This window comes from Canis lupus, chromosome 7 (assembly GCF_003254725.2).
Source record: "Canis lupus dingo isolate Sandy chromosome 7, ASM325472v2, whole genome shotgun sequence".
Classification (NCBI taxonomy): Eukaryota; Metazoa; Chordata; class Mammalia; order Carnivora; family Canidae; genus Canis; species Canis lupus.
Window position 1 is genome coordinate 65,538,102 of NC_064249.1, and position 26,807 is coordinate 65,564,908.

The 26,807-nt window shown below is 47.6% G+C and overlaps 2 long non-coding RNA genes across 3 annotated transcripts; one reads left to right on the top strand and one right to left on the bottom strand.

Moving 5' to 3' along the window:
* Positions 1-1,218: 1,218 nt before the first annotated feature.
* On the bottom strand, positions 1,219-14,772 carry LOC125755473 (uncharacterized). The gene is made up of 3 exons (XR_007412119.1): positions 14,635-14,772; positions 11,254-13,892; positions 1,219-1,382 (listed from the first exon to the last, which is right to left on the bottom strand). It is a non-coding gene; the product is annotated as an uncharacterized LOC125755473 (long non-coding RNA).
* On the top strand, positions 9,186-15,916 carry LOC112647968 (uncharacterized). Of its 2 annotated transcripts, none has more exons than XR_007412118.1 (4): positions 9,186-9,293; positions 11,770-12,022; positions 13,701-14,241; positions 14,455-15,916. It is a non-coding gene; the product is annotated as an uncharacterized LOC112647968 (long non-coding RNA). The 2 variants fall into 2 exon arrangements; XR_003128610.2 differs by having other exon boundaries at positions 13,701-13,867.
* Positions 15,917-26,807: the final 10,891 nt, after the last annotated feature.

Genomic DNA, 26,807 nt, shown 5'->3' on the forward strand with positions numbered 1-26,807 from the left:
GACCAAAAGCCTCAGTCTCAACCCTTGAGATCATGCCTCGTCACCACCTGAGCATTCAAACTACTCGTACCCAGCCTCTGAGACCCACTGCCCACATACCCTTCTGCCCAACATCGTCTCAGCACCGGCTCTAGTGGTCCCCTTTGGGTTTGAGCTCCTTTTTTTTTGTTTGTTTTTGAAACTCAAGACTTCCCCTTTCCTTCCAATTTAACTACATATTTTAAGATGCTTTCTGGACACTTTTTAATCTAACATTTTTATGTAATTGCAACCAGAGAAATGTCGGCTTAGGGTCACCCTCCCAAATACGGTAAACTCAGAGGTCCAGTTGAAAACACTGGTCCCAGAACACTTTGACTAAACTCAGAATTGAAGTTGGCCCTCTAATGCTTCTCAACCCAGGAAACAACCACTCATTTGTCAGTGCTGGTGTGGGAAAGAAGTTTGTTGTTTTTTTTTTTTCTATCCCTGTGATTCTATTAAAAAAAAAAAAAAAAAAAAAAAAAAAGCAATTCCCGCCCCCCCCTCCCCCGGTAATTAAGGAAAGATTCATTAGCAAATCTCCATAGATCCATAGAAAGAATTCCTGCTTCCCAGCCTTTACCTGTTATCCTCTAAAACTAGAGAAGTCTTTAAATGAGGTTCAAAAAATAATAGCAACAAATGAAATGAACTGCCTCCTGTGCAGACACTCTGTTGACCAGGCTGTTTGCTGCCTTCAGTGCTGTTTGTGAAAAAGAAAATTAATTTCTGTCTTGGAAATATGGAGGAGGAGGGTGTTTGTTTTAGCTAGGAAAAAGCATCTTTTTAAACACTTGGGGCATAAAAACTAATTTGTGGATTTTCTTTTCATTTTGAATAGATGGCTCTTGATACACTAAAAAAAAAACTTATATTAGGTTAAGAAATCACAACACATAAATATTTTAATATATACCTAATAATACTCATGTATTTTTAACAGCCAAAGTAAAAAAGATATATAGAAATTATTTCACTAATCCTCTGTTTATCATGTTGTTGGTGCTTGTAAACAGAAATTCCACTTTGCAGCATAGATAATCCCATCCTATTGTTTTAATGTATTTCCAATTTTACTTATAACAAGTTTACTGAAAGTGGAAATGTCATTATGAGGTAAACCATTATGTTGAACCAGGTAATAATCAATGTGCAAAACAAAAACACTATTTAATTATTTTGATTTAATTACTTCAAACTCCTCTTGTCCGTGGATTGTTCAAGTCCCTCTGTCCTACAGCTGTCCCCCATACTTCCAGCCTCTCTTGGGGCTGTAGTGGAATCAAGGTATCTCAAAATCCTCAAAACAGTACAAAAAATCATAAGATGAGTGGCACAGACCTCATATTCCTTTTTGTCATCTGGAACCCAAACAAGAGAAAGGTAAAATTACTGTCTAGCTTCAGAATGAACTACAAAGCTGCTCTACACCATTCACACCACTCCACTCTCTGTATACAGAGATGTACATGGACTACATTATATATATACATATACATACCTATGTGTGTATACATGCAATTTTATAATGTCATTTGACCAATATTTGGGCCTTAGGGACACACACCTAATTTTAAAATATAAAGCAATAATAAAGTATTTGATTCAATCCAAAAAAAATTTTATCTCTACCCATGTATTTCAAGAATGCATGAATTCCATGTATAGAAAGAGGTTTGTGACACGAAACATAGTAAAAAGATAGGCAGTCCATTTGGGAAGATGGTTAAACACACAGGCTTCGGATGCCAAATCTGTCTTGGCCACTCACAAGCTGTATAATCTATATAACCCTCGATAAACATCGATCTCTGGGTTTTCCCAGAAAATGGAGAAATACTACCTCTCAGAATTGTAACAATTAAGATTGTTTTGTTTTGTTTTTAAAGATTTTATTCATTTATTCATGAGAGACACACAGAGAGAGGCAGAGACATAGGCAGAGCACAAGCAGGCTCCCCACAGGGCCCGATGCAGGACTCCATCCCAGGACTCCAGGATCACGACCTGAGCCAAAGGCAGACGCTCAACCGCTGAGCCACCCAGGTGTCCCAAGATTGTATATTTAAAGCAATTAGTCCAATGTCCGACACATAGCAAGAACTTTAAAAGTTAGTTACTGTCATCCCTCCCGACTCTATCTTATTATTTGATTTTCTCCCAGGAACAAGTAACACTATGTTTTTAAAGCTATACTGAAAATGTAAAGCAAAACCATGGCCTCATTTTTAAAAAAATGTTACTTCTGTGCATTTGAAGGAAATACTTGCATTAACCCTTGGATTCTAGCTAGATGTCTTTGGACCTCATATTAAGATGCTTGTTGTTGGCAGCCCCGGTGGCGCAGCGGTTTAGTGCTGCGCCACAGCCTGGGGTGTGATCCTGGAGACCTGGGATCGAGTCCCACATTGGGCTTCCTGCATGGAGCCTGCTTTTCCCTCTGCCTGTGTCTCTGCCTCTCTCTTGCTCTCTTTGAATGAATAGATAAATAAATCTTTAAAAAAAAAAAAAGATGCTTGTTGTTATCAGGTATTGGAGGTGGGTAATAATTCCTGCTCCAAAGAAACAGATAACACTTCATTTGAATATGACTATTCCAGTTACTTGAAAAAATGAGATTTGTGACCAGGACATAAATATATCTATATTTACATTCAGCTCATCTATATAATACATGTAGACTTTTAAAATTTTTCTCTTGTTTGCTTTCCATAAATGAGATCCTATGAAACACACTATCCACAATTGCTTGCATTTTGTCTGATCGATACTTCATGGAAATCCCTTCAATTTAACTGGTCTAACTCCATTTCATTCTCATTAATGGCTACACAATATTTTATTACTGGGACAATCACTTTGTCATCAGGTTATTGTTGTTTTGCTCTGCAATGTTGGTGTTTGGGTTTTGTTTTTTTTTTTTTCTGTTTTGCTACTATGAATAATCTCTCAATATGTTTTCCAGATATCCCATTCCTGGGAATCTATCTCATACAAATAAAAGCACCAGTCCCTGAAAGGAAGTTCAGTGTCAGAGAGTGCATGAATTTTAAATTGCAGTAGAATCTACTAGGTAGCCTTCCAAAAAATCTTAAATGATTCACATTTCTATCAACACAAAAATGCAAAAAAAAGAACTTTAAGGGATTTGGAGTGAGCACCAACCCCATCCACAACAGAGAGGGGGGAAAAGGAAATGAAAGTCCAAGAAAAAGAGAATAATTAAGCCTATTATGGATGAGTTGAAATTCAACAGAACACATATGATATTAAAGATTTTATCTATATAATCTTTAGGATCCCTGGGTGGCTCAGCGGTTCAGCACTGCCTTCGGCCCAGGGCATGACCCTGGAGACCCAGGATCGAGTCCCATCCCACGTCAGGCTCCCTGCATGGAGCCTGTTTCTCCCTCTGCCTGTGTCTCTGCCTCTCTCTGTGTGTGTCTCTCATGAATAAATAAATAAAATCTTCAAAAAAAATTATAACTATGAAGACTACAAATGTATGAAAAATAGTGTAAAAATCATAAATAAGGTCATGAAAATGTGTGTAAAAATGTCCTCTGTATGCTATAATGTCCCATCTAATGTAAAATGTTATTACAGGATGAAAAAAGTAGAACTCAAAATTATACTTCTTTACTATTACGAACCATGTAAAACATGTTTAGGTATAAATAGTTAGAAATACAGTTCCATTGGGGATGTGTTTTAAATAAAATTTAATTAAAATTATTTAAATGAAAACGTCTTTTTAAAACTATTAACTTCAAGAAAATACATCAAATATATATATGTAAAATATCAAATATATCAAAATGGTAATAGTGGTTCTCTGTGGGTATTTTTCCTTCCTTTTACTTGCCTATGTTTTCTCTCTTGGGATTGATTATTTGAAAATTTATTTTCCGTGTAAAGTATCTATTGCAGTAGAGAGTATCTACCCCATTTGGGGACTTAGTCAAAGTAAGTTGCTAATCTTTACCCACCATAGGAATCCTACACATTCTGATACGGCTCCTATCACTCATGGAGTGGCACCACTCTAGTAGAAAAAGAACTCATGGAGTGAATCAGTGGGGCACAACTGCTGGTTTTTCTCCAAACCAGGCTTCTCTCCTGGCACATGGCTACATATCTTCCTAGTGTGCACGATGGGTGAGTTGGGGTGAACCTGTGACCAAATCTAGCCAAAAGTAGCAGCAGTAGTAACTGTCTAGAGAGGGGCCCCCAATAGCCTTTCCACATGCAAAGTTTGGGCTCCTTTCATTTCTGCATGCTTGATGGAAGTGAGCCCCATGACCTTGAAGGCTTCACATTGATGGCAAGCCCCGACTCATCGGAGCCCCAGCATGGAAGAGCCTGCCCCATTCCCGCTGCTTAGAGAAGAACTGCAAGCTGATTGGAAAAACTCATTTTAGGTTTGATGTGAGCAAGTCATTAAGTTCTAATGGTGTTAAGCTATTGAGATGTGGGTGTTGGCAAGAGGAGAAGGAGGAGGAGGAGGAGGAGGAGGAGGAGAAGAAGAAGAAGGAGGAGGAGGAGGAGGAGGAGGAGGAGGAAGAGGAGGAAGAGGAGGAGAAGAAAGAAGAGAGGGAGGAGGAGGAGGAAGGCGGAAGAGGAAGAAGAGAAGGAGAAGAAAGAAAACAAAAATGAAACTTAAATAAAGGAAAAGAATAGAGATGTGGAATGACAACGGATTCAGTTTGAAAGTACAATAAAAGTCAGCTTTGAATAATTGGTTTTCTACAGCTATTCCACATCAGTGGTGTTTATATAAGAGTAGTTTCCTCCACGGTCTTTAGCAACTCATGAATCATGGTTCTTATCCTCACTTAGAGACAGCTATGGGGACGAGCGAAATGAACATGTGGCGGGAGGGAACCAACCTGAACTCTCCTCTCCCTGGACGTTCCCACAGGCCCACATGCTCCTGGCTCGCCCTCCATCCTCTCCAGGAGAGCTCTGGGGACATGTGGAAAGTATCTCCCAGGTGTGAGGAGACCATCCCACTATCTGAACTCCACCCCAATATTCAGACCTTACTAGAAGCCCCATCATTTTGAGCCACATCTCACATTAAGTAGACGACAAAGCTGAGCAGCCTGCGCTGCGTGACCACGGTGGAGACGCGTCCAGGTGGCGCTCAGAAGGCCTGGGTCCCAGGCCCAATGTGTAAACAACTCGGAGGCTTGGACAGAGCCCCTGATCGCCCTCTGACTGTTTTTTCATCTGTAGAACAGACGTCAAGGAGGATTATGGGCCACTTACCCCACGGAGCTGTTGCGAATGGCAAAGTGAGATCATAGGCTTAAATAAGATGCAAGGTATTGTATTTATTTCTAGAACTGGCAGAAATACAAAACTCACTGACTTCCTAGCATCGAGGAAGTTGCCTGAATACTGTTTCATATGGACTTTTATCTCAAGGACTTTGAAGGTCCTTCAAACGGTTTCTTGCCATGCCTCCGTGAGCCTGCCCATGGTCCGTCTAGGGAACGATGAGGGGTTAAAGATGAATCCAGGACCCCTGCTGGAAACAATCACAAATTCCGATACTTACTTCATGAATCCACCACTCCACTGACTGGAATACGCACTAGTTGTTATATTAAGGAGTCTTCTGTGAAGTATTTCCTGTTCGTATTTAATGTTCAGGAAACTTCAGACATTTATCAGAGGGCATTTTCAGCATCCGAATGGCACATCCCTTTCCTCGGATCGTCTGGTTGCTGTTATATGTGGTTCGTCTCTGTCATGTTCTTTGCCTCTACTTTAACACAATGTCCCGAGTCCTAAAAATGTTCAGCTCACCAATGTCACAGAGGGGCCAGATTTGCAAGGATGCTTGCAGGGGAATGCAGGAAGTTCAAATTTGGCTGTGCTATTAAGCGCATGTAGAGGAACCCCGGTTCATGGTCACATTCAGCACAGCTGCTTGATATATTAACTTGCATCCAGAAGTCGAAAATTTCACGTGTAGCCGCTTTCTGTTTCCACTTTCCAAGGAAGCAGTCAGATCTCTCTACAACTGCACAACTGGCTTGCCGTGGTGAGGCCGGCTAGCGAACTCTCTCTGTCATTCAAAGACTAGAACAGAGTGCTTTACCCCTGAGCATCCTTGAGGCTCTGACAGGTAGACCAGAAGACACGTGAGCTTGCGCATGGAAGAGTTCTCCTCTGTGGCTCGCACGTTCCACGCGGGATGGTCAGACACTGAATTTGAGATCGATTCACTCAAGGCCTATCTTCATGAGAATTATTGCATAATGGTCATAAAGTAGAGCCACCTGCTGCTTTCTCGGGGGATTGCCAACGAGTACAACTTAATACCTACATTTGGTCCTACTCTGTGATAATTAAAACTAAGAAGACTCCAACATTCCAAGAAAGTTGAAAGATAACAAAGAGAGAGAGGGAGAGAGAAAGAGCAGGCCAGCATGTCTCAGACTGGTTGAGTCTACAAATCCTGACTGTGACCTTGCCTGACTGAAGGTCACAATCATACACATCGAAGAGGTGGCTGTGTGTGGCTTGGATACAGATGAACCAATGTTCAGCTATTTTGGGAAGGCAGTAGGCAATAAATGGCTGAGAACACAGAAACTGAAGCCAGACTTCCTGAGTTTAAGTAAAGGCTCTGTCCCTAATTCTCAGAATGACCTTCACAGCGAGTGATTTATGTTCCATGACTCAGTTTCCTCATCTGTAAAATAAGCATCATAAGCATGCTTATTTCACGGAGGATTAAACAAATGAATATGAAGTGCTTAGAACAGTGGTTGGCACTCATTGACTCTGCATTTTCAGGGCTACCATGGCAACTACAGCCACTTTATATGCATTTAACCACAGAAAAGGTTTCATTTCTTGCTACTCATCCTAAGGACTTCTCAGTCCCCCCCCCCCCACCAAAATACACACACACAAACATGCACGCTCGTACAAGAACCTAAGTCGGGATGCCGATAAAAAAGCCCAGGCTCAGAAATAAGGCAGTTCTGGGCAGCCCGGGTGGCTCAGTGGTTTAGCGCTGCCTTCAGCCCAGGGCGTGATCCTGGAGACCCAGGATCGAGTCCCACATCGGGTTCCCTGCGTGGAGCCTGCTTCTCCCTCTGCCTGTGTCTCTGCCTCTCTCTCTCACTCTGTGTCTCTCATGAATAAATAAATAAATAAATCTTTATTAAAAAAAAAAAAGAAATAGGCAGTTCTGCATTCAAACATCAGCTCTCATCTCAGCTTCTTAGAGCCTCCACTGTCCCTTCCTCAAGCTGGGGGTGATACTGCCCACCTACCTCGAGGGCAGGGGTGACGATTTAGTGTCTAGCTCATACTGAGTGCCCGCCTTAAAGATAGAACTACTCATAATCAGATATTTAATAGATCTTTTCTCATTTCTTCACTCACTGTACCCCAGACTTTTCAATAGGAAATCACACGGGAGGCAGATAAACGTAGAACTTGAAAGCACTGGCCCTAAACTCCTCTCTGTTTCCTTGCTGTGTGGCCCTGGGCAAGTGACAGCCTCCCTCCGACGACTTCATTTCCTCATCTATGAACTTGAAACAATAGGAACCCAGCTCCCCCAAGTCTTGTGAGGAGATTAAGTGAGATCATGTATGTTAAGCACTTGGCACAGGGCTTGGCACTAATGTTAGCGGTTATATTACTGTTACAGCCAATGCCCTTATTTTTGTGGCTGAGCAAGAAGCAGAGGGCAACTGCTTTGAGCAACCGTTGAGTGCTGAGGAAAATCCTCACTTCCTTTTCACTTCTTAACCTTGCCCAGTCCCCGGCATTGCCCAGGGGGCAGTTGGAATGACCTGCTTCGTGTTCCAAACCTTTGCCTTGCGCACATCTTACTCCATGCGGCTCTTCTGCAGCGCGCTGACCGTGTTCGGTCCCCCTCCTTCTGATCTGTAGGACATCAGGAGGAAAACACTGTGCGATGCTTAGGTAAGGATATCACGGTTTCCTTCTAAATCTAATGCAACAGGAAAGATAATACAATGTTTCATGCTGGCTGGTTGTGGGTTCCAGGCCATAAAAGCAACACCATGTACCCCTTGCCTTTGAAGAAAAGGAACTGTTAAACACAAAGCGGAAAGAATCTTTGGGATAACTTTATCGCTCGGATCAGCCTGTTAGTCTAGCGTGGTCTAATCCTTTCCCGGACTCAGGCACCCTAAGCGTTCCTTGGTTAACCCTCACCAGTTCCGCTTGTCTCCAGTTGGGGCGACATGTTCTCATATAGAATGTGAAGGATACACGATCACCTCGTGCAAAGGACCAAAAGAACATCGTGATGTCTGTTCCAGCCGCGTCCCCGTGTTTTCGTTTCCAGCAAATACCAAAGCCTTCCATCTTTCACCAGCTTGTGTGTGGGGAGGGATGAACAAAATGTTCTGACGGGAGAGCTTGTTTCAAAATTTCTACCAGGGAAGCAACTTGAGGGATTTAGCAGGAGAAACTGTGGGTGTGTGATTCTGGTCATGCTTAAGGAACTTGGACACCAGAGTCAGCGAGGGGGGAGGGGCGGGGAGTTAGGGCAGAGATAACTTGGCAGTGAAACAAAAGCAAACCAACAAAAACACCACGACCTGAAAGGGGAACTGGGGAGGCTGGCGGAGAAAGGGGGCATCACATTGACAACTTGGCCAGAAATCTGGACACTGTAAGAGACAATTTAGTACTGGGTCATGCCCCGGGCTGAATTTATTGCTTCTTCCCTTGTTAACTCGCCTCATGTTTAAAGTCAAAACCGCCATGGGCTCCAAGGGGTTTTATCTTTGTCATTTGTATGATCTGCCTCAAAATACATACCCTGGAAGGCGTCTCCTCCCGCTTTGGGGTCTCTTACCCCAAGCGAGGAGGACGGCACCCCCCACCCCCACCCCCACCCCCACCCGAGCGAAGAAAGCGGAGATAATGCTTTCATGGATGATGAAACCCGTGTCTGAAAGTCAGTGGGTTTGCAAGTTGGTTGCGAAGGAGGCGGGCGCTCCGCGGAAGGAGCGGGGCGGGGAGGCGGGAGGGAGGGCGGGTGCGCGGGGCCGGCGCGGGGCCCCCGGCGGCGGGGAGGGAGCGAGGGAGGGAGGGAGCCGCGGAGCCCCGGCGGCCGCGCAGCGCAGCGCAGCGCAGCGGCCCGGCCCCCGCCCCCGTCCCGCCCCCGCCCCCGCCGAGGCCCGGGGGTGGGAGGCCTCCGCTCCCCCCTGGCGCCCGGGAGGTGGAGGAGGGCTCCTGAACACGCAGCCACGTGTAGCCAGCTCCAGGTGAGCCGGGAAGATTGCCTCCCGAGCTCAAGCTGTCCCAGAGGAGGTGCTCAAGCATCCGGCCCGGACGTCGATCCCCGTTGGGTGCAGGAGCAAGAGGCGCGCCCCGCCCTCCGCGTGCGGGAGGCCGGGCGCCGGGGTCCGCCTGGAACCCCGCGGGCCGGGCCGGGGCGGGGCGGGGCGGGGGGCTCGGGCGTCCTCGGGCGTCCTCGGGCGTCCTCGGGCGCGGGCAGGCCGCAGGCGGGAGGGAAGCGGGGGACGCACGACGCGTCGGCTCCCGAGGCTAACGATGTTTACACAGACGGAGCGCCGGTGGCCCGGGCCCAACATTCCGCGCACGGCGCAGGGGAGAGGAGGTGGGGGCGCGGCCCCGGCCGCCCCTCCCCCGCCGCCTTCCTGCAGCCGCAACCTGGACTTGACCCCCGCGAGCCTGGCGCGGCGCGACCGGGGCCGCCCCGCCGGAGCCGGGCGCTGGGACGGGCCGCCCTGGCCGGCGTCGCGGCGCGCTCTCCCGGCCCAGCGCCGCCAGGTGGCGGGAGCCCGGGCCGCTCGCACGCGGAGCCCTTCCGCGGGCCGCGCGCCCCGGGGTGGGGGAGGGGGCGAGGAGGTGCAGGAACGGGGGCCCGGCCCCAGGCGTAGAGCTCGCGAAGGAGGGGCCGTCGAGAGCCGGGTCCGGAGCCGAGACGCCGAGGGCTGCGAGCCCGGGGTGGGGGTGGGGGTGGGGTGGGGGGCGCTCGGCCGGCTCGGTGACTCGGGCCAGTGGCTCCGGCTCTCTGGGCCTCCGGTCCCCCCGCCCCGCCCCGCCCCCCAAAGCCAGGGCTTGCGGCTCGGGCTTTTCCACGGTCCCTTCGGGCCCTGACATTCCGACTTGTCTCCTGCGCATCAGGACTCCTGGCAAAAAATTACTCCAGGACTAGGAGTTAGCGAAAGCACAGCTCTCGAGAGACAAAAGCAAACAAACAGAAAGTCTCAATAACCCCCAAACGCTAGAACCTAGTGCGTTTTAACTCTATTACTCTGTAGAGATTATTTATTTCTTTAGTAACAAAGGTAATTGATTAGAGTTAGGGCCGAAAAAAAAAAAAAAAACGTGCTTGGGTCATTTGTCTTAAGGAGGAAACATAAGTCTATAAATCCTCCAGACCCGAAGAAAGAAAACTCTCTATTCCCAAAATCGGCAGATCTTCCAAACAAGTCCTCTTTTCTCTGTCTAAATCTTTGCTCTTAGCCACCTAAACTCGGTGGCTTTCTTTTCCTGAGATTCATATAATCTTTAAAGAAAGGGAGAAAAGAAAGCCCCATTCTGCAGCATGGCCTTGGAAAGCTGAGCCCAGAAAGAAGGATATTGACATTTTATTTGGAGAGGGTTATGAATCTGAAACAAAATGATCTTCCATCTCCTAAAAATACATGTAAAATAACTTATAAACTAGGTGTTACACAAATTCACAATATGATTCTTAGACTATCTCTGGTGGGAAAAGGAACATAGATCTTCTAGTTTACACCACACAGTGTACTACGGGTGATGATTCACAAGCTGGGTAATCTTTCCCCACCCCCTCCCAAACAATCTAATCAACAATAAGGAGTATTTTCTGACATTTATGGTTTGAAAAATGAGAGGGAAGGTGACTACTTCAAACTCTTGTTACCAAAACAAAGTAACAAGGTACTTGGTGTACATAAAGTATTGGACGTGCAAAAGCTCGTTCCAATTAGTGGCCTCCAGAGTAATCTTCCAAAATGCCAAAATGAAGTCTTCTCCACCCCCCATCCCCTTCTCCAATCAAGTTTCCTCTCCCACCTCTCTCCTGCCCTCCCCCAAGTGTTCCCTCCCCAGTCAGCCGCAGGGCCCTGGTCTGGGACAGGCAGGAGACCAAGACCAAACACTGGCCCCACCTCTCCCCCCAGCTTCCCAGGGACTGTCCTTGCAGTGGGGTGAGTTTGTTGTGCTGACCTTGTGAGCGAGTGACCCACACAGAAGGACACTGTGTGCGGTCACTGAGTTTCTGGCCTCATGTGTCCGGTGTTCCTATCAATGAGGCAGCCAGGGGGCGGGGAGAGAGGAAGCAGGGAAGGATGATTATGAGGACACACAGGACCAGAGACTGCAGCTGCTTCAGGGACAATGAATAATTGGGTTGTTTCCCTGATGTTTTAAAATGTTTTAAAATGAAGGTGGGCCTGGCATCCAGGACACACTCCCAACCTCTCTCACTTCCTCCCACACGTTCCAGTCTCCTCTCTCCAGAGACAGCTTTAATGCAAAGGACACTGACTCCAGAGCCCAATGCCCTGGGGTCTGAATCCCACTCCTGCTTACCCCCACCCCCACACACAGTTCCATCACCTACAAATGGGAATGAGGCTAGCTCACAAGAGTGCTGAGGTTTAAGTAAGCGAAGATATGCCAAACAGGCTCCGCACTGCATGTAGCCTTCTAAATATTTCCTCCTGTGATTGTTTTATTCAGGTCTCTTCTCCCTGCAGGGCTGCCTGCCTTACTTGCTGTGGCTTCACGCCATGCCGGGCAAGGATCACACCTTGTCTTGTCCAGAGAGCAAGGGAGTGTTACTAGCTTCGTGTTTGAAAAGATGTCAAGAAGAAACTAAGAAAGTGTAGAAGACTCAGAAAAACCCCCACTGGGGAGGCTGCCTTTTACTAACACCAACTCAGTAAACACCAGTTTGTACACCATTCCGTTTAAACTTGACAATGGCCCCAAGGTAAGTATTTTTACTCCATTTTACAAGGAGGAAATGAAAGCTAAAAGAGGTTGGTAACATTGCCGGTTGCACAGCTAGGACAGAGCACAGCAGTAGTAAATACCACTTACTGAGTAGCTGCGTTGCCTGTCTTTACTCATTAAATGTTCTCAACAACACTGTGAGATGGAAGCCATTCTTCTCCCCACTTTACAACTGAGGAACTGAGGCAGCATGGATAACTTCCTCGGCCAAAGCGCACACGCACAAAGTAGCAGAGCTGTGGTTGGAGTATAGCCTGGTTGACCACCCGCCCACGGCCCAACCGCAGCACACAGCCCCTGTGTCCATCTGCCTAGCGGTGATGGGAGAGCCCTGGCCACACACACACCCCCCCCCCCATTGCCAATGGCTGCTGTCACCCTCCAGAGGGTCCTTGAGAACTGCAGATCTATTAACAGCCCCATGAGAAACATGAAGCTTCCATATATCATTGCTCCGTACTTGAATTTTCAAGACAGAATGGATGTTGATTTTTCTTTGTTCTGGTTTTTGTTGTGGTTTCCAAGAATCATAATATAATTTCTCTGTATTGAGAAAGGATGACCTTTTTCTGTCCCTTGCAAGAGGTTTCTCCCTGGAAGATTTACCAATAGATCACCATCAATACTTTCCGTTGGGCCTGAGCTGGCTCGGATGTGGAAAGTGCCCAAGGCCCCACAGAGGGCCCACAATGCATCTTCCAGAAGACTCAGGAAGAAGTTCGTGGTAGCAGGCTGGCCAGGGGAGATGAGAGAGGCACAGTCAGAACAGGGCGCGGAGCCACAGTCCCTCACTACGCCTTCTGCGCCTTGACCTTCGGCTCTCTAAAGTACCTACAAAGACACTGCCAACGTAGGCTCCCTGTTGCTCTTCTGCAAAGACAGACATTTGGCTGTGTTTTTTCCCCCCTTTTCTCCAAATAGGCTCATATTTAGAAGTCATTTAAAGGATTAAAAGTGAAAGTTTCGCTCTTTCGCCTTCTCCAGGTATGCTTCTAGAACTGAAATAAGGAAACATTTTGGAAGGGAAACCCCACATCTCGCAGCTGGTAAAGGACAGACAGCAGGCTGTCCAGCCAGGTCTCCTAATGCAACGCTAGAGCTCTCCCCTTTGCACTTGACCAGCATGATGGCCTGTGGCGAGGGGCTCCCAGATGTAAGGAAGTGACAGCATGAGGGACTCGGGGCTGCCATAAGTAACTCATTTCCATTCCTATTACTGTAATTCAGCTCTTTAAAGATCAGCCTGCCCTTCTAGTAAAGGAACACACACACACACACACACACACATACACACACACCACTCTGATTTTCAGTGCAGAAGTTCCATGCCCAACAGCTAAAAGAGAAGGTTTTGAAATGGAGAGTGGGGCAGACAGAAGCCCTGGTTATTATAGTTAATTCAATTTAATGAAAGCCATAAAAGCAAAGCAGTTTTGCAGCGGGTGCTGACCATTCTGATTGCTCGGAGGACTCCTCGGAGTCCTGCTCTTAACGGATTGGCAGAGGCCCAAGTCCCTGCCATTACTCAGCCTCTGGCAAAGGGTCTCTTTACCTTGATCCACCCAGTTGCTCTTTTGTAAACTATTTCTCTCCTGTATTCTGTTGTTTTATTTATTTTTATTTTCTTAAAGATTTTATTTATTTATTCATGACAGACACAGAGACACAGAGAGAGGCAGAGACATAGGCTGAGGGAGAAGCAGGCTCCATGCAGGGAGCCCGACGTGGGACTCGATCCCGGGTCTCCAGGATCACACCCTGGGCTGAAGGCGGCGCTAAACTGCTGGGCCACCGGCGGTGCCCGTATTCTGTCCTTTTAAAGGTGATCACTGTGGTTCTCTTTCATCCTAGTAAGAATTGCACGTTTATTCCCTTTCCCCAGGAAACTCAAAAAGCAGAGTGAAATTTTTTTCTCGTCCCTTTCCTGTTCTCTCTCCACCTCCCAGTATGCTGTGCTTCTCTGCTCTCCATTCTCTTCCTGCCTCCCTTCAGGCCATCCAGCTGGCAGCTGGTCTGCACCTGTGCCACCAGGCCCTGCGCCTGGGCGTGCGGAGACGGCCCCTGCCCTCCGCTCGCTCTCAGCCTCAGTGTGTGGGGTGTGCTCAGGAGAACACAGGCAGGCTTGGACTGGACTGCAGGGGCACTGGGACAGGAGGGACCCCCAACCCTTGACTTTGCAGGCAGAAGGAATGTCAGGTAAGGAGGTGCAGAGGAGAGGAGTGTGTTAGAGTGCAAGGAACGTCTAGCGATGGCCTACCCTTGCTTGGCTGCCTTACAAATCTCTGTGTGGTCAGGCCACATCTTGGCCTCTTCTTTCTTTCTTTTTTTTTTTTCTTCTTTCTTTCAATTTTTGGCTCTGTTTCTATCTTTCAACCATACAGAGTTTTTTTTTTTTCTTTCTTGCCCCAGCCTTTACTCGTGCTGCCAGGAACATGCTTCTCACCTCCCCAGCCTCTGCTGGCTGACTCTTTTATCCTGTCCATTTACCCTGTGGGTCTCGGATGAAACGGATGAAACGTCCCTTCCTCGGGGAAGCATCCCTGACCTCCAGGTGGCAACCCGTTTACTCCCGCCTAAACCAACACTTACCACGCAGCATTGTTGTCATCTGTTTGCTCATGTTCCACCGGGGACCACAAGCTCTGTGCAGACAGGAATTCCATCCATATGATCTATCTGTGTCCCTCCAGGCCAGAAATGGCATTGGGCATACAGTAGGTGCTTTTCAGAGGCTTGCCGGGTACACTAAACACGGCTAGAAAAGAGGATACTGGGGCATAGTGACACGAAGTGAAAGCAAAGAGGTGAGCAGGAGCAGAGCGGAAGGGTCCTCACGGGCCACCCTGAGGGGGACAGCACAGAGGCAAGATGGGGAGACCACGCGGGAGGAGAGAAGCACGTCAGGGAGAGCCCTCGTGGAGCAGAGTCGCTGAGTGACAGCACAAATGTCCCCAAGCCGCTCACTGGACCCACAGCCAGAGTTAGCTCACCCCCATTTGGATGGATTTCCTCAAAGGAGAGAGGAACCCCTCGCCGGCCAGAGCCAGCCTGAATTCTCTTGTGACAACAAGATAGCAGAGTCAGAGGGAGGTGGTTTACTACTCTGTGTTGGCACGTCCTTCAGCAGCATATGACTTGAGGAGTGTTTGAAACATCTCATTGTTTGAAACAAATGAGAAGCTTCTGGAGACCCATAACAAAGAGGCCAAGGCTGCCTCAAGGTTGGAACGGGCATCTCCCTCAGGGGCTTTCCCCTGGGTCAGGGGCTGCCCTCAGCTGCCAGAGCTCACTTCACCTGTGTGCGGGGAGTGCCTGGAAGTCCCAACCCCTCAGGGCAGCCCTTAGCCAGTTGCAGGAGAGCAGACACTCCATCCTCTGTCCTCAGAGACTCGCTGCAGGACTTGCATGCGTCATATGCCGTCTTTGCTCAGCCTCCTTCCTTGGCTGTCCCACGCCTCAGGCCTGGTCAGAACTCACCTGCGCCGGAGTCCTCATCTCCAGGCTCCATCTGGGGAACACAGCCCATGGCAGTGGGCTAAACCTCACCGTGTTCCTAGACCTCAAGGCAGAAGCAAGTACTCTGCTGCAAGAGGTAAAAGCCCTGCGTGCCTTAACCCAGCTGTACTGCCATCAAAACTGTGGTCATCATGGGTAGAGGGGAGGGGTAACTGCATGATGGGCATTAAGGAGGCACCTGAGGGAACAAGCACTGGTGTTATATGTAACTGATGAATCACCAAACTCTGCCCTGAAACTAATAATACACTACATGTTAAGTAACTTGAATTAAAAAAAAAAAAAAAGTGATTATTGGAGGTGAGGACACACACTAAGAACAATTTCTAACCCAAATGGGGCATTTTCAACTAAACAGGAGATATTTTATTTTTCATATCCAAAACAGAGCCCACCCCCAGCCCCATGAATTCAAAGCCTGGTGCTTTCGAGCATTTGTCAGGTGTCACCGGAAGGCCTCACATTTGGCCGGGGAAGAAGATCACCACCTGCCTAAACCGAATGTGTCAGGGAAGGGACAGCCTGCGATACATTCACCTCTCCAAAAAACGTTGCAGTCTTTCAAAATTTTATGTGGAAAGAGAGAATTGTGTTTGGGGTGTGTCTATGTATATTCGGGGAAAGATAAAATTGGAAATGGTGAGTAATTCTAACTTCCTGTCACAGGTATTTATCAAAGGAAAAGTTTCAAAGTTTATGGGTGAAGAGGAGAAATCTTAAACTCTGTAGGTCTGCTTTTGGAAGTTGATAATGCTGGGAACACCCAAAATTGCTCACACGTTCTTCTTCCTAAGTTTTAACTTTGGTTTGTGGGGTGTTTTGGGTTTTATTTATTTATTTAATGAGAGAGAGAGTGCACATGCAAGAGCAGGGGTGGAGGGAGAGAGAGAGAATCTTAAGCAGGCTCCATGCCCAGCACAGAGCCTGATGCGGGGCTTGGTCCCACGACCCTGAGACCATAACCTGAGACGAGATCAAGAGTCAGACACTTAACCAACTGAGCCACTCAGGTGCCCCAGCTTTACCTTAGGTTTAAGTTTGAATGTTTTATATCAAGATGCTTGCACATTAAAAGTAACAGGTTAATGAAAAAGTCAAAAACAAGGGTTTGAAAGAGGGAAGAGCAGAACTTTGCATTGTTGTCCCTTGAATGGGAAACAGAGATGTCTATGTATTTATTTAAGCCCTTAGGTTTAGGTGCAGGATGTGAACATTAAAATCATGTTTGAGTAATCATAATTTGTTCTTCAATCTGGCATTGGTCAAATCTAAGAAAGATTAGAAACAGCATTTGGAGATCATTAGGCCTTCTGCACGGCCAATCCAAGTCCTGCTATGTGCCCAGCCCCTCCGCAGCCGCCCAGCAGCCTGGCTCTGGGATTAGGGGAGCTCAGCAGCAGGTCATCCTTAAGCTGACTCGCCCAGGTCAGTATCTGGGGTTCTGCTTCATTCCAATGCCTGAAGCCCAGACAGTGGCATCCCATCCAATCCCTCTGGGTCAGTTCCCCTGGCTAATGAGCAGCTCCATGATTTACTGAATGCCAGCTTCATGCCAGGCAGTGGACAGGGGAACTTCTCAGCACAAGTGTCCCGCACTTGTATCATAAGCCCCTTAGTGCCTGTAACAGAGAAGTCCACTGAGTACCCTTTCCCATTCATGCGTACCCCTGCCTCTTTGCTCCGCCTCAGCCCTGACACAAACCTCAGCCCTTCCTCTGGTTATCCCCAAAGATATCTTCATACCAAATTATTCATGAGCTTAGTAACTTTGCTGGAGATTGAGCACCAAGAAGAGGAGGGAGAGTGATGCACAGTCCCCAGCCTCCCCCTGGCTCTCCCCAAGTAGAGTCTGTGTCTTGGGGCATCAGCATCATCCCCGAAACAGGGCATCACAGCTCTTCTGCAAAAACCAGTGCTCTCCCCAGGAGTAATTCTGGTGACGACATTTGAATACACCTGCCCTCACACTGTAGCATTCGGCGGGGCAAATCACAGTGGAGAGAGGCTAGCCGATTTGCTCAAGCTCACTCAGCCAACAAGATTCATGAGGGGAATCTGAGTGCAGGTCGTTCTGAAAGCCCCCACTCTCTAATATGTCAGGTTGCCTCTCCATGACTGAGTCACCTGCTGGCACCTCATCTCTTCCAAAGACAGGCCCTGCTGTGCGCCCTCCTTTTCCTCACAGGCTTAATGTCTTGCCCCTAATTCCATCCCAGCAGCTGGAGCCGGGTCCTGACTGCGGTCCCTAAGCCCCACCGCCTGGCACACGTACCTCCTGGCCTCCTGGGCCTCCTTCCTCTGCCCTCCCCTGCCCCTGCCCCCCACCCCCCGGCTTCCCTGCACTGAACCTTTCACTCTGTTGGATGGGGACCAACTGCTCGGCCTGCCACCACCCTCCCCATCTCACAGTCTCTGTTTTGTTGGGCTTTCTCTCATCACCCTTCACCGGACCTCTGACCACTGGGCCACCTCCTGTCCTGCTGGTGCCCGACGGCAGCTCCCACAGAACCTTCTGATAGTATTTGAAACTTTTCAGAAGACAGAGAATCTCTCCTCACTTCCTTTCCTGTCCCTCTTACAGGCAAAGAATGTCTGCCTCACAAGAATGATTCAATTCTCCGCTGTCCCTACTTGCCAGGGTACTCGAGGGAGGACCTTGAAGTCAGTGGTGTTTAATGGAGTGGCTGAGACATCTCTACCTCCCTTCTCCCCTCTTTTGCTCCATGTTGGCTGAGAAGGCAGCTGCCCTGGAAAAGATTTTTTGGCTGATCCATTTTCTCCCTGCTCCCTCAGACTTTCCCATGCAAAGCTAAAAATAGCAACTCATTGCTGTTGTCAAACTGAAAGACAGAATCCGATTCCCACCATCCGGGCAAAGACAGGGCAGTCCTGTCCATGGTGTGGGCAGGTGCGGGGCCCCAGGCTCGGGGAGCATGAAGAAACTGGAAGGATCTCTCGGGTGGGGCTGGTATGCATTTAATGTCCAAAGGGATGGACAGCTATTGTCACAGGTATCAACTCGCAGTATTACAGTAGGAGTCAGGATTCTCAGACAGTCTGGCAACGGCTTGGGGCTTTCCAGAAGGCCTCATGTGGTCCGCCAACGCACATGTCCCTGGACGGCCAGCTGAGGGGTAGAGTTCACTACATAGGCAATGTGGCCCCCAAGCTCTGGAGGCTGCAGATCAAATGGAGAGTCACCCCGGGGGGCTGTTGGCCTGTGCTGAAGAACCGTGACACTTGCAACCCCATGGCAGGAGCCAAATTATGCAACCGCCTTCATTTCATCACCCATTTCTGCCCTCCTCCTCTGCAAAGCCTTCCCAGGCAGCCGCCAGCCGTGTCTCTTCCTCCTCTGAGTTTCGGACTGTACCAACCACTGGACACGTAAACAGTTATGGTCTGTGGCATTCCCAGCATCCTACATGGAGTTTTCACCTACTGCATTATTCTTTAAAGAAGTGTGTGCTTGTGTGTGCACATGCATGTGTGTATATCTGTGTGTGTGTGTGTGTGTGTGCATGTGTCCTGGTGCAGGAGCTCCTGTGCAGAGCAGAAACACATGAGACAAATAGATTCCATCTACTGAGATCTTCCCAAACACCAGCAATCTCTGTGCTTCAGCTCACGTAATCCTCCCAAAGACCCTCTGCAGTGCCACAAAGGACTTCCTGAGACTTCTTGACTTCTGTGTCTTAGCTGCCCAGTATCTGACCCCCTTCTCAGGTGCGGGGAAATTCTCCCTGTAGATGCCTGGGGCTCCCTTTCTCTCACTGCTGACCAGAGGCCACAGAGCCAGACACTTGCTTTCTCTGCCTGGCAGCTAGACCTCAGGCGTGTGACTGGGTCTGGCCTCAGATTTTAATCAGAAACAAGTGGCAGAAAGAAGGGGACAGGGAGAAGCTGTTCTAGCAGCAGCATTGGTAGCAACATCTGGATGCTAGGGGCAGCAGGTCAAGTGGCTCCTCCCTTGTTTCCAGCAGTTTCTGAGCCCACTTGCACCCACCCTTCTCAGTGATTCTTTGAGCTACTCAAATCCCATCACAAAACTTCTGTACCTAAGTCGGTCAGAATAAATTTTGATTACTTGCAGCCAAGAACCCCGGCTGCAGATTAAGATTTTTGTATCACAGGGTAGGATTTGAAGCTCAGGGAGGTGATGTGACTTACCCAAGGTTACAGAGCTCACACCTGTCAATTATAAAGCTTGTGTTCTTTTTTTAAAGTTTTTCTTTAAATTCCAGTAAGTTAATATGTGGTGTTATATTAACTTCAGGTGTACAATACTGTGATTCAACACTTCCACATATCATCCCAAGCTCATCGGACAAGTGCACTCCTTAATCCCCACCAAACCTGTGTTCTTAACAACACTAACTGTTGAATGTTCAAAATGAGAATTGGATTATAAAAGGCTTCTTCTCTTGTGGATATTTCATAGACTTTTTTTTTTTAAATAAGACATAATTAGGATAAAATAATTTTATTGCTGGAGATAGTATACATCAGAACAACCTTTGTAGAAGGCAAAACTGGAATATCCATCAAGCCCTTTAAAAAATTCAAGCCTAGGGCACCTGGGTGTGGTTCAGTAGTTGAGCACCTGCCTTTGGCTCAGGGCATGATCCCAGGGTCCTGGGATCAAGTCGCATATTGGGTTCCCCACAGGGAGCCTGCTTCTTCCTCTGTCTATGTCTCTGCCTCTGTGTGTCTCTCATGAACAAAAAAATAAAATATTTAAAAAATAATAAAATAAAAAAAAATAAAACGTTCAAGCTTTTCAGGGCACCTGGGTGGCTCAGTTGGTCAAGCATCCAACTCTTGGTTTCAGCTCAGGTCATGCTGTTGGGGTCCTGTGTTCGAGTCCCACACTGGACTCTGTGCTTAGGGCAGAGTCTGCTTGAGATCTCACTCTCCCTCTGCCCTTCCCTTTGCTCTTACTCTCTCTCTAAAATAAATAAATAAAATATTTTAAAATAAATAAATAAATAATAAATAAAATGTTCAAGCCCTTTGAGTTACTATTTCCATTCTAGGCCTCTATTCCCAGGCAGTATTTCTTACCCTTTCTTTTTATTATCGACCCTTTATTACAAAACCTTTTTAAGCACCTTTTTCCTTGTGTCCCTACAATTTTATAACACATATATACTATTTATGTGTTGCATTTATATCTGTGTTTTATACCAAAAAAAGAGTAAGATTTATTTCACCACTCCCCCTCCTTTAGGGACAATTATCACTCCCATTGAGAAATCATGTACTAAGGAAAGATTCATGTACAAAGATGCTCAACATTAATTAAATAGTTAATAGTTGAAAGTACACAGCAAAGCGAAATAATATATCTGCCAACTTGAGGAATAGCCATTTAAAGTGATTTTTAGCAAATAAAAACCCACCAGTTGGAATTTTTAAATTACGTAATAAACAACTTGAGTCAAATTTGAGATCTAAATTGGGAACATAGGAAATTCAGAAAGTACTATTAATAAAAATACACCGTTGCCCAAACAGACTTTCCCCAGAGGCAAAGTCATTGCCTAAAACACTTATAATTGCTAAGCTGCAAAAAAATAAAAACAAACCATTTGTGTTTAACTAAGGAAGTCTTAAAAGGGCAATAATAAAGTTTATAAAGTTTGTAATACCTTTTAAAATGCTTACCCAGTAACAGGAACTTTTAAAAATCAGGCCAACGTTATATTTACTATATGATTAAAACTTTATAAAACAGGGCAGGGGCAGCCCGGGTAGCTCAGCAGTTTAGCGCTGACTTCAGCCCAGGGCGTGATCCTGGAGACCCAGGATCGAGTCCCACGTCGGGCTTCCTGCATGGAGCCTGCTTCTCCCTCCGCCTGTGTGTATGTGTGTGTGTGTGTCTCTCTCTCTCTGTCTTTCATGAATAAATAAATAAAATCTTTTTTTATAAATAAAATCTTAAAAAAAACTTTATAAAACAAACAAAAGTATCTGTGATTAAAGTAGGAACAAGATACAGTATTATCACCGTAGCAAGAGCTTTGAATGGTTGAATTCTGAACACTCAATTTTTTCCTTGTCCATATTAACCAACTTTTTATAATGAGCTTGTATTGCTTTTCTTTTTTAAAAAAGATTTTATTCATTTCTTCATTCATTCATTCATTCATTCTTTCATTCATGAGGGACACAGAGAGAGAGGCAGAGACACAGGCAGAGAGAGAAGCAGACTCCCCATGGGGAGACTGATGTAGGACTCGATCCCAAGACCCCAGGATCATGACCTGAGCCAAAGGCTATACGTGCACTCCTCTCCCTGGTGCTGAGGTGACTTCCTACCACAGGGGCAGCATAGCAGGTGCTCCCTGCAAGCAGGCTGCATCAAGGCAGGGCTGGCGCCTCTAATGACAAGCATCACACCTGCTGCAGAGCCTGGGTCCTGTCAATTCTGAAAGTCCAGTGCTTTGAACCATCATTTGGTACCTGTGGGGCATGAAGTCACTTCAGATCACGAGTCAGATGCTCCTGGCACCCCACTTTGAGCCTGGAGAGCCCTGGCCTTTTGCTTGGACATGTGGCCCAAGAGAAGGTGGAGCCTGGGCTGTCCATGCATGGCATGCACCACCTGGCTCCAGAAGGAAACAGCCACCACAGACTGAATTGTGTCCCTCACAGTGCAGATGTGTATGCCCTAGCCGTGCAATGTAACAGTTTTGGGAGACAGGTCTTTAGGAGATAATTAAGGCCAACTGAGGTCATTTGGGTGGGGCCCTAAGTCAATAAGATTGGTGGCCTTATAAGAGGAGGCAGATCTCTCTCTATCCATCTCCCACCCGCCCTCCTGCCCCCTCTGCCATGTGAGGACATCACGAGAAGGCAGCTATCCAAAAGCTAGGAAGAGGGTTCTCACCAGAAACCAAACCCTGCTGGAACTCGATCTTGGGATTCCCAGTCTCCAGGACTGAGAGAGAGTACATTTCTGTTGTTTGAGGCACCCAGTCTATGGTAGTTTGTTATAGCAGCCTGAGCAGACTAAGACAATATCCATCTTAATTAGGGACATGCAGGTACTCCCACACCATCTACCCAACGGGCCCCCAAAACAAGTCTCCCCCCACTCAGCCCCCCCTCCCCCACACCCAGCCCTTGGCTTGGGCCCTCTTCCATCCTTACCTGAAAGCCCCTACAGGTTCCTCAAGGCTCTCTCCACCCCTGGTCAGGAACCTTGTCCTGTCTTGTCATAGGATCCCCAATCTTGTTTCAAGGCTTGCGCTTGTTAGATGGTCAGTAAGAGCTGGCGGGATGCCTAAGCAACCAAGCACTCCTGCCAGGGGTCCCACCGGCCAGATGTGCGGAAACAGGGTAAGCTCTTCCCCAGCAATCAGCACCCACCCTTCTGCTGCCTGCTGTTCTTTGTTTTCTCTGTTTCACCACCCACAGGTGGCAGGCCTTAGCACTCTTACTCAGAGCATCCTTAATGAACACCAACCATGGGCCTTGTACTCCGCTAAGCCCTCGGCTATGACGTTCACCAAGACAATATGATGAGCACCCTCAGCAATAAGCAAATAAATGTATTATAGCATATAAAATTACAAAGAATTTAAAAATAGGAAGGCAGTCACATCTTTACGATGTGTAAGGAAATCCATGGCACTGAACTGTGTCTGGCGTGTAGCCCTGCATTACCTGATGAGCCGGGCTCAAGTTTGAGCATGAAACCTCCCTCCAGATGCACCCTACATCCCTTCTCATTCTCACTCTGTTTTTGTTCTGTCCCAAAGCCCATGGGGCAAGGGCTATCTCCCCCCAACTACCACCCCCCCACCCCACCCCCCCGCAGCCACCCACCTTGTTTGCTTCCCAGCAACCCAGGCCACTCACCACCAGCCTAGGCTGGGCCCTTCCTCCATCACTGTCTAATCCCTTGGAGTAACTGATTTCATGTGCTTCAGAAAGGTCTACTGCAGTTCTAACAGGTGAAAATACTTCCCTCTTCTAGGAATTGGAGGGCTTCTATGGAGATTGATAGAAATACAGCAAGTTGCACTATAGGTTTAAATGCTATGAAGTCTGCGCAAGGTCCAAGAAGGGAGAAGTCAATCCCATGGGAAGGCAGGGCGGGCCTTTCCGAAGATGTAGTACCTGAACTACATATGAAACGATGAGTGGGGACTGGCCAAGCTGGCAAGGGGGAGGTAGAGGAGGCCTCGCAGGCATTAGGAAGATCAGAAGCAAGAGCACAGGTCCATGAAATTTCAAGGGCTCTGCACTAGTATCTATTCCCACCTAACGAGTTACCCACAAAATTAGTGGCTTAAAACAACATACATTTATGATCTCACAGTGTCTGTGGGGCACAGCTTAGCTGGGTCCTCACCTTCAGGGCTCTCCTGGTGGCAGTCAAGGTGCTGGGCAGGGCTAGGGGCTCATCTGATGGCTTGTAAGAGGGCTCCATTTCCAAGCTCACATGGTTGTTAGAAGATTGTTGTTCCTCAAGGGTTGTTGGACTTAGACCTTGGTCTAGCTGGCTGGAGGCCACCTCTAGTTCTCTGCCAAGTGGTCCTCTTCCTTATGGCCACTGGCCTCACTGAAATGTGCAAGCCAGGGAGGCAACAGAGTCTGCTAGCAAGACAGAAGAGACATCCCATCACTTTGAGTCATGCAGGTTGCTAGGTCAGCCCCCACTGAAGGAGAGAGGATTCTATAGGAATGTGACTACCAGGAGGTGGGGAGCCTTGGGTACCCCTGAAAGTCAGCTCCTCGCAGTCCACGTGGGGAAATGCAAGCAGTCTCATGCTCTAATGGTGGTGCAGCAACATGGGAGGTGGAGGCAGATGGGAACAGGCCACCAGGGGCAAAGAACTAGGACATCGTCCCATAAAAGGTGGGATCCCTTCTCTTAACACACCTTTTGGTTTGGTTTGGTTTCTTAAAATCACTTCAGCTTCTTTAGTTCCTTAAGACCCCCTTTATACTTACCCTCCACCATCAGGTCCCATCTCCTTCCCGCATGTCCCCCCTCTAACGGTAGTGACACATCCATCATGTGAACACACCTAAGCAAGACTTAAATAGATGCAGCTGAAATCTTTTAAATCCCCAGGCCCCCAAACAGATGACACCCCCAAATCCATCACCAAGACTTTGGCAAGAAGCTGTTCTCGGCTGTCTGAAAACCCAGAATGGATGAGGGGAGGAGGGGGAGTAGGTGAGACAAGGACTGGAATGCCTCCTTGGGACCCAGCCCTTCCATCCAGGGTCGGAGTGCTCCTGGTTACCATGCTGTCCCCAGGCTTCCATTCATCCAAATCTATCATTGGCCCCACTGTTCAGGGAGAGGCTCCAGAAAAGCCAAAACTTCCCAAGCTGTAAGCAACTTTCCCTGAGGAAATGGCCTGATGTCATGATCACTGGAAACGTCACTTGATTATGGTTGTCACAATGATGACTGCTCTTGCTTTTCATCAAAGTTGAAAAATGTCCACAGTTCTGGCTTTTGAGGTTTCTCCTGGCTTCTTTACCTTGATCACTTTCCCTGCACGTGTAAGAGTGTGTTCTTGCCAAAGCTCATTTCTCTGTGCTTAATAAAGCATTTTATGGGCTACTTTTTTGGCAGGAAGTCCCCGTCCTCCATCCTTTGATCTGTGGGCTCTGCGTGTACAGAACTAGCACTGAGTAAGCATTACCCTTCCAAACACCACTAGCCACATCCAAAATATAACCTCCAAGGTTCCATTTGGAAGCCTCGGGGGACTCTTCCTATGATCCTTAGATCCCTCTGGCTTTGGTCTTTGCCCCACCCGTTATTAATCTCCCAGGGAAAGGAATAAAAGCCATGATAATTCATGGATTTTGATGACTTCCACCCAAGAACTTCTCGTGATCACATTCACTGGTTACCACGCATCCATTTGGAGGATGGCCGCCTTTTAAAAAGGGATCATGACAACATTCCAAATGCAACAGCTTTGATCTCTCGGCCAGAAGACATCTGCTTGCCTGTTATGACATTTTTACCTTCTAGGTTCAGGCCAGAATTGTCCCCCTGCTCCCCAAGCATGTTTCCCCGCTGGAGTATCATTCCTTCTCTGTTTCCTTGGCTTCGTGTTATCACCTTCTCCTTCCAAAACTTTTGCCTCATCCTCCATGAAATATTTCACCTTGGACAGAGAAATTCTGCAGCTGACAGGCAACTGTATTGTCTTTGAAGTGTGCTGGCTCTAGGCTAAGTCTCTGGCCAGAGAAACAACTTACTGGAATTACTTAGAAGTCTCCTTTCCTTTGTTTCCTTCTCCGTGTTTATTCGTGGGGGAGAATGTCCACAATCCAGAGGGAAGGCACCAGAAAGCCGTTCTCTTTGTGAATCAGCAGAGGATGCATTTTCCATTTCCTCCTCTCCCATCCAAACCCACGATATCAAATGAAGTCTCTCTTTCCCTATGATCTCCATTTCCCAGCCTCACCACCTCTTGTTCCTGATCCCCAGCATCACCCCTGCTTGGAAGAAGCACTGACATTTAAATCAGGTGTTATCCACCTACCAAGAGAAGCCTGACCAGAATCTCCCCTCAAAGAAACATTTCCTTTGGGCTTCACCTGCATCCCTGCTCCCTTTGCCAGATATGGAGACAGGCATGGGCCTCCGTGGGTTACAAAGAGATTTGTTTAACTGCTTCAAAATTATTATTTGCATGCAGAAGACCTTGGAACAAAAGCCCCTGTGTGTGTAAAAATGCCACAGGATTAAGCCTTTTTTGGATCCCTTCGAAAAAGAAGTGTGATCATACACATAGAAAGGACACCCGAGAGCTAAATGAGCTATCAGATGGCCTAATAGACTTGGCTAAGAAACGTAATCTGGCACACAGCCTCCATTCTCACAGTACTCTGGTCAGTTATGCTACATGACTGGCCCTCACTTCTCCGCATGTTGTGCCTTTGTCTCCAGGAAAGGGGTGTATAGCCAGATCTGCTGGCAGGGCCAGGAGACGTGAGCAAGGCGGTGGGACCACACAAGAATGCAGTCAGCAGGTGCACAGTGCCCCGCACGTATGAGGAAAGCATTACTTAGTAAGCCACTTGGGCTACTGAGACCATGACCTGCCAGTTACCAAGGCAGGATGAATAAAACTGGGGTCAAAGTCAAAGAAATGGCTAGACCACATAGGAGTTGTGCACACACATATGCCCATCTGACAAAAGTATGTATTTATAAAGAAATAACAAAGACCAGACTCAAGAGGGTTGTTTTTTATACAAGG